Genomic DNA, 7,721 nt, shown 5'->3' on the forward strand with positions numbered 1-7,721 from the left:
CTGCATCCCAGTTTGGTGAGTCACATCTGGGGTTTTAAATGCTAGCAAGCTGCCATCTAAGTTGCACCAATTGGTCTCTACCCACTTGGAGCAAAGGAGAATGAAGAACACCAAAGACATGAAGTAAATATAAGCCCAAGAAGCAGAAAGGGCCACGTAACCCAGAGGCTACCTCAGCCTGAGACTGGAAGAACTAGATGGTGCCTGGCTACCACCAGTGCCTTCCCTGACAGGGAACACAACAGAGAATTCCTGATGGAGCGGGAGAACAGTGGGATGCAGACTTCAAATTCTAGTAAAAAGACCAGACTTAATTGTCTCACTGAGACTGGAGGGACCCCAGAAGTCATGCCCCCTGGGCCCTCTGTTAGCCCAAGACTGAACAATTCCTGAAGCCAACTCTTCTAACAGAGATTGGACTAGACTATAAGACAGAAAATGATATTGATGAGAATTGGGCTTCTTGGCTCAAGTAGACACATGAGACTATGTGGCAGCTCCTGTCAGGAGATGAGATGAGAAGGCAGAAGGGGACAAGAGCTGTTGAATGGACATGGTGAGTATAGGGTGGAGAGGAGGAGTGTGCTGTCACGTTAGAAGGAAAGCAGCTAGGTTACACAGCAAGGTGTATATAAGTTTTTGTATGAGAGACCGAGTTGCTTTGTAAACTTTCACTTAAAGCACAATAAAAAAATAAAAATTATTATTCAAAACTGAGTGTCTTATACATATATCTTTCTTTACGTGTAATTATTTTTGTAGGAGAGATTCCAAGAAGGGACTTATTGGTTAAAATTATTAACATTAAAAAATTTTTGATACAAAGTAGTAATTTGCATAATGTAAAAGCAAGGAAAGATGAGCAATTTCTCATTTTTCCATTATGCTTGGGGTCTCTGCCCTGCCCCTTGATGTCTATCTGCCCTTCCACGTCTGCCCTGTGATCATGAGGGGTCTACATAACCTTCTGGGTGATTTGATCAATAGGAGACCTCAGTGGAAGATTTGGAGGCTAGGGGGAGACTGGGGGCTGGGTACTGGTTCCATCAGCCTGGTCCCTGACAGGCTGAGACTGTCAGTGGCTGAGTTCTTCCACCTCTAGCCCCAGGTCTCACCAGAGGCTGTCCTGCCCTACAGCTATGCCTACCATGTGTTCTGGAAAATGCTTCTCATCCTGCGGCCTCTCAGAATTCAGAGACTCTTCCTTTTAATACACATTTTAAACTATATCATTACTTTTGAATTTTTGGTTGAAACTTTAAAAAAGCAACTATGAGAACACAAAACATAAAATCTGTGAGAGAATTCAAAGTCCTGTGATGTTTCAGAGGTGTGAGATTTCTCAATGATTGAGTAGAGAGAGACTTCATGCGGAAGTTGTCATTTAAGCTGAGCATTTGTGGAATATTAAAATCTAGACAGAACTGGAGCGAGTGAATGTGGAGCAAGGACATAGCATGAGAGAAGCTATGACAGAAAATATGAAGGTGTCCAAGTTGAAGAAGGCAGTATGAGACCTTGGTGGGAAGTAAATTGGAGGGGAGGCTGGGCTCCCATAAAGGAGGGAAGGTACTGGTTCTGATTCCTGGTGTCAGGATCCACTTGCACAAAGTGATAGAAGCATTACTCGGTGTTTGATAGGACTAATCTTCAAGGCAATTTTCTGAGCCTTTTAGATTAAGGGCATAGTATAGAGGATACCCCCTCCTTGTCTTGACAGCCAAAAACGCGTAGAAGTACATAACATGTTTTCTTTTGTTTAATTCTGAGAAGCTGACACAAGATTTTAAAGGCTGGACTAAGATTTCACATTGAATTAGAAGCAAAGGTAATACTTGAATCCAAGTTTTTGGAACTTTAAGTCAAACTTTTTTTTCCAATATGATATTCTATTTCGTGACTCCTGGCCTCCTCCATCCAATCCCAACCACATTAGGCTGAGGATTCCAATGGAAATAGGAAAGTGAACAAAAAAGGTATGAGCTCTCCACTCCTTGTATTCCTCTCTCTGCCTGGAACGTGGTTTTTTATTGTATCTCTTCAGGCCTTTACAAACATTCAAAATAACCATCTGATTCTTGTTTGATTTCTTATGTTATTCTGACTGCAGTTAGGTGCAAAATATTTTATTCATACTTCTCTGTGTCTTAGTTTTACACGTATTTTGCTCTGCACATCAATAGAGGATATAGCAACACTAAGCATTAATCTAGGACATAGCCACACTGAGGTAGGCTAGGTCTGGTCATTGTGCTCCTGACCTTTCCATGGCTGAGAACTTAATTCTCTTCCTTTAAAGACAGAGGTGTTGACTCAAGCATTTCAACTGGGAAATTAAAATTGAAATATTCAGGCAAGGCAGTTGCTGAGCTAAGCCGCAAATTTATAGAGTGGGAAATTTTACTAGTTTTCTAAGTAAAGGGAGATGCAGACCTGGAGGGACGCCTAGGCTGGGGTGTAGGGCTGTGGCTTGTGTGTTTTATGATTCAACTGCTCCATCCAGCCCTTGAACTTCATTCTACGGTGTGTACAAAATGTCTAACATATTAAGAGCTGTTTTGGGAGATAAATAGTATCTGCAAAGGGAAAACAAATAATGACTTAATTCTTTTTCCAACTAAGAACTTACTATTTACAGCATTTACGGTTTCTCATCTGTGACTTTGAGGAAGAAGATTATATTTTCATTTGCCGAATTAATCCCCATTTCCATCATGAAAGGGACCAGCCAGCACACTGTTGCTCTCCTTGCCTGCCCCCTGCAGCCCTGAGCTGCTCTTCCCCAGCACCTGGGCTCCCCCTCTGCTCCTGATGCAGAGTGCTGCTGTTTATTGAGCTCAATCATGTGAGGAAGAGTCGAGTACAATCAAGATGTGTTAGTGAGGGTAAGGGTGTTAATAGAGAGATATGATGGGTAGATGATATTTGAGGAGATTTCAAAGGACCTCCAATTTTTCAGAGAATTTCAATTATGATATTAGTACTATTAATGATATTAATAAGCGATTAGCATCAGCTACTACTACTATTACTGAGTGCCACTGTACTAAAAGTGGAATGGGAGCTTTAGTGAATTGTTTAACACTCACATTGTGTTACAGACTTAATGTGCATTGTTTCATTTAGTCTTTATAACTTCCCATGAGGTGAGTCCTATAAAATTCTCAGTTTCAGGGGAAGTAAATAAGACTTAAAGAGTTTAAATGCCTTGCCTTTATACAGCTCACAAGGGATGCACCCTCCCAGGTGTATGTGATACCTGACCCTACTTCTAACCAATTTTTGGTGCGGCTTCACTGGTATTTGATGTCATGATCCCATATCGGTTCAATCTCACTTTGTAAAAATAGCTAAAAGCACATGCCCTACTGGACAAAGGTTAGGACAGTAACATATACAGGGAACATTTGAAAACAATGACCCTTATTTTCTTCCCCAGGTGAAAACTGGAAGCTGGACCATGAGCTCAGTAAATCAAACTTCAAGCACTGATTTCATCCTGGTGGGGCTCTTTGGTTCAACAAAGCATGCAGTCCTCCTCTACAGTCTGTCCTTCATCTTGTTCTTGATGGCCCTAACTGGAAACGCCCTTCTCATCCTCCTAATCCACAGGGAGTCCTGCCTTCACACCCCCATGTATTTCTTCATTAGCCAACTCTCTCTCATGGACCTCATGTACATATGTTTGATCATCCCCAAGATGCTCATGGACCAGGTCATGGGAGATAATACAATTTCCCCCTTAGGTTGTGGGGTCCAGGTGTTCTTCTATCTGACCCTCGCTGGAGCTGAGTTTTTCCTCCTGGCTGCCATGGCCTATGACTGATATGCTGCCATTTGCAGACCTCTCCATTACCTACTGCTCATGAACCAGAAAGTCTGCCGGCTCCTTGTGTCTGGATGCTGGTTCCTGGGAACAGTTGACGGTTTGTTGCTTACCCTATTACCATGAGTTTCCCCTTTTGTCACTCTAGGAAAATCATGAACTTCTTCTGTGAAGCCCCAGCTCTGCTGAAGCTCTCCTGCTCTGACATTTTCCTATACAAGACTCTCATGTATTCATGCTGTGTCCTTATGCTCCTCGTCCCTGTCTCCATCATCTCCACCTCATATGGGTTCATCCTGCATCTTATCCACGGGATGAATTCAGTTGAGGGCTTCAGGAAGGCCCTCGCCACCTGCTCCTCTCACATGGTGGTAGTATTGCTCTTTTTTGGTGCCTCCATCTACACCTACATGCTCCCCACACCCTACCACACAGGTGAGCAGGATATGATGGTATCTGCTTTTTACACCATCATCACCCCTGTGCTGAACCCCCTTGCTTACAGCCTCCGGAACAAAGAAGTCATAGAGGCTCTGAGAAGCATGATGTCATCAGGGATGAGACTGAGAAAAGTGGGAAATGTGAAAACCTAAGAAAGACCATCTTCCTGTTCTTCTTCCTTCTTCCTCCCCTCCCTATCTCTCATCTCATTCTTTTCTCTGCTTCCTGGACCCCAGCACAAAGTCCTCCCAGATCTTCTCTCCCTGTCATGTATGTGGTATTTCTCCTCCATGCTGCTTACTCATCCTGATTTATCTCTTATATTTAAGATTCTCAGAGTTCTGTTGTCTCTGGTGCAATAGTTGACATAAGACCATAGAGGGTGTCCTGTATCTTATCCCCCATCCCAACTTCATTGACCATTTTAATATGAGATTTGGGGAGTCAAATATTTTAACCCTGAAAGTGGATCACTGTGAAGATTTCATATAGTAGCAGAAACCTGGAGGGGAGTTGAATGTCTCTTTGCTTTACAGTAGTCTTCAAATCACAGTTCACTTGTGCCACCCACTGCATTCATGTGTCTTCGGTTGTAACTTCAGTAAGTGCATCTGAACATGTTTTGTTTGTTTTTAGCTCAAGTGTTGAAAGTGAGATTCATAAATACCAATGTTTTCAATAGTATTTGGCCATTAAAACTATCCAGATCAAATATCAATCCACATTAAATTTCAAGAGAGTTAATAGGTTGATTTGGGTTCACAAGTCATAAAGCTATAAATTATTGTGGTTGAATACTTAGATTCTTTAGGCTTTAACTAAAATATAAAAGTCTTGGAGAGGGTGGAGATTTAGGAAATCTTAATCTCAGCCTTTTCCTTCTGAAACTGGAACAAATAACACAATGGTTTTAGATCTGTCACTGTTCTTACTTCTTACGAACCTCATGTACATATCCAGATTTACTGCTGCAAATCTACCAGTAGAATCAAATCATTATTATATTCATAAACAAAATAATTTAAGTCTAGTGTTTATGGGAATCAAGAAATTGGGAAAGAAATATATTTTCTCATATTAATGTGCAGCAAGGTGTTTTGGGTTCCAAACCTATTAAGTTAGTATACTTGGCACAGAACCCTGACCTTGCCTTATTTACTATCAAGAAGTGGAACTCTGGAGCTTCCATATCTACTACATTTTCAATCGACTGATAAGCACTTTCCTTTTATTAAACCTGAGCTAAATACTTCTGCTTCTCAACTGATGATTCTTTCTACAGTGCATGAAAGGAATGTGTTTGAATTTGGAAATAATCCCACCAAGTCAGATTAAAAAAAAAAAAAAACCAGAAAAGTAAGAGAAGCTTGTCTAGAGGTATTTTTAATTTTAGAGATCAGTTAAATTAAAGAAGTAGAAGGAGTAAAGCCGCCCAAAGAAAAACTATAGATGAAAAACTAATTAAACCATGTTAAGACAAAAAACAAAAAAAACCCATTGCCGTTGAGTCAATTTCAACTCCTACTACCCCATAGAATTTCCAAGGCTGTAAGTCTTCAGGGAAGCAGATGGCCACATCTTCTCGGACGGAGGACTGGTGGGTTTGAACTGCTGACCTTTCGGTTAGGAACTAAGTGGTTTAACCACTGTGCCACCAGGGTTCCTAATCATGTTAGTTATCCTTATTACATTATTGATATTATTAATAAGTCTTACATATTATTGTATTTTTTCAGAAATTTGTGTTTTATTTATCTATCTGTCACCCTGAAGGAGAGTGTGCAAAGAAAAACTAAAATCTTGAGTTTGAAGTTACCACTAGGCTGGGTGACTGTGGCAATTGATGGAATAAGTCAGAGGGGATAGAATTTAAAACCAGTTAGTCTTGAGTTTGAGACCTGCACTTTCTACTTAAAATCTAAAGATCGGGAAGCATCTGTGAGTTTCCATAAGCCCACGGGGTTCACCTTACAACATTTTAAGAATGAGAAAGCAAAACATCTTAATCAAGTGGGGCAATATGCACAGACAGCTCATACTACCCGCTCCAATGTGTTAGTTCCCTTTGTTGCTTTGTACCATTCTACACTCCTAGTGTCTCTTCCCAACATGTTTGCCTCCAAGTCATGAAGTATAGTGTGATTGCAGAGTCAGAGAGGCCTGAGGCTAAGTCCTAGATCTATTACAAAGCAATTCACATAATCAGATTATTTTATCTCACTGCCATCTTGGTTTCTTTATCATTAAATTAGTACTGTATACATGTAGAAGAATCCTTGGTGGTGCAATGGTTAAGTACTGGGCTGCTAACCAAAAAGTTAGAGGTTCAGACCTACCAGTGGCTCCTTGGAAGAAAAGACCTGGTAACCTACTTCTGTAAAGACTATAGCCTAGAAAACCCTACAGGACAAATCTACTCTGTCATATAGAGTTGCTATTCACCAGAATCAACTTCGTGGCACACAACAACAACATTTACATAAATAGTATAAATGTCACTGAGAGGCTTTGAATACTGAGTTTAATACACAGGAGATACCCAGCCCAAGGCCCAGCCCCTTGAAGGGTCTGGATAACTGTTAATTCCTCCCATCTTCCTTTAAGGTATGACTGGATGTTTGGTGGTCTTGCTCATGACTCTGTCCATAGTATGTATGCTGTTTTACCATTGTGCCCTGAGAAAGCAGTGTAGAACCCAACACAGTAGGAGCTCATCAGGGACCTGTTGAAAGACTGAGCAGTATTTCTGGACTTGTTCAGTCTTCGAGTTAGACAACTCTACTCTAAATATTATATTGAACTGCAAAACCATTTTGAACAAAACTTATGTTATCCTTTTCCCACAGACTGTTTACCCAAATATATTTTGATTTATATAAATATTAGTCATATGATTAAAGTGTTTTGAAAATCCAAATAATTCTAGTCTTACTGTGCAGCCCTCACTGAAGTGTCTTGCCTAGAAACTTCCTACTGCCTCTGTCCTAGGGGTCCTTGTTTATGTTTGGCTTCCAGAATTAACTAGTCTTACCAAAAAAAAAAAAAAAAATTTTTTTTTTTTTTTTTTTTTTTACTGTGTAGCCTGCACCTGAAGTTTCTTGCATAAAAACTTTTTACTGCCTCTGTTCTAGGGGTCCTTGCTTTTGTCTATGTCTGTGGTCTTGATGGGACATGAACCTAAATATTTGTTGATGTCCTTGTTCTCCCAAGAAACTGATTATTGTATACCCCACCAGCCATTTTAGGGTGGGGGTCCTTTGTGCCTCTGTCTGGGAAGCCTTCATTTCATCAGCAAACTTTACCATCCATTGAAGCTGATGCCTTGTTTATCTCACACCCTGACACACCACATAATCTTAAGGGTCCCTTGGAATTGGGCGTAGGAGATGATTAAGCATTTGTGGGAGCCCCTCTTCTGTTCATACACAAGCAGGGGTAATATTATTATTTTCTG

The 7,721-nt window shown here is 40.7% G+C and overlaps 1 pseudogene; it reads left to right on the top strand.

The window, feature by feature from the left end:
• Nucleotides 1-1,148: 1,148 nt before the first annotated feature.
• On the top strand, nucleotides 1,149-4,419 carry LOC126067612 (olfactory receptor 2T3-like; annotated as a pseudogene).
• Nucleotides 4,420-7,721: the final 3,302 nt, after the last annotated feature.

The sequence above is a fragment of the Elephas maximus genome, chromosome 2, assembly GCF_024166365.1.
Source record: "Elephas maximus indicus isolate mEleMax1 chromosome 2, mEleMax1 primary haplotype, whole genome shotgun sequence".
Taxonomy (NCBI): domain Eukaryota; kingdom Metazoa; phylum Chordata; class Mammalia; order Proboscidea; family Elephantidae; genus Elephas; species Elephas maximus.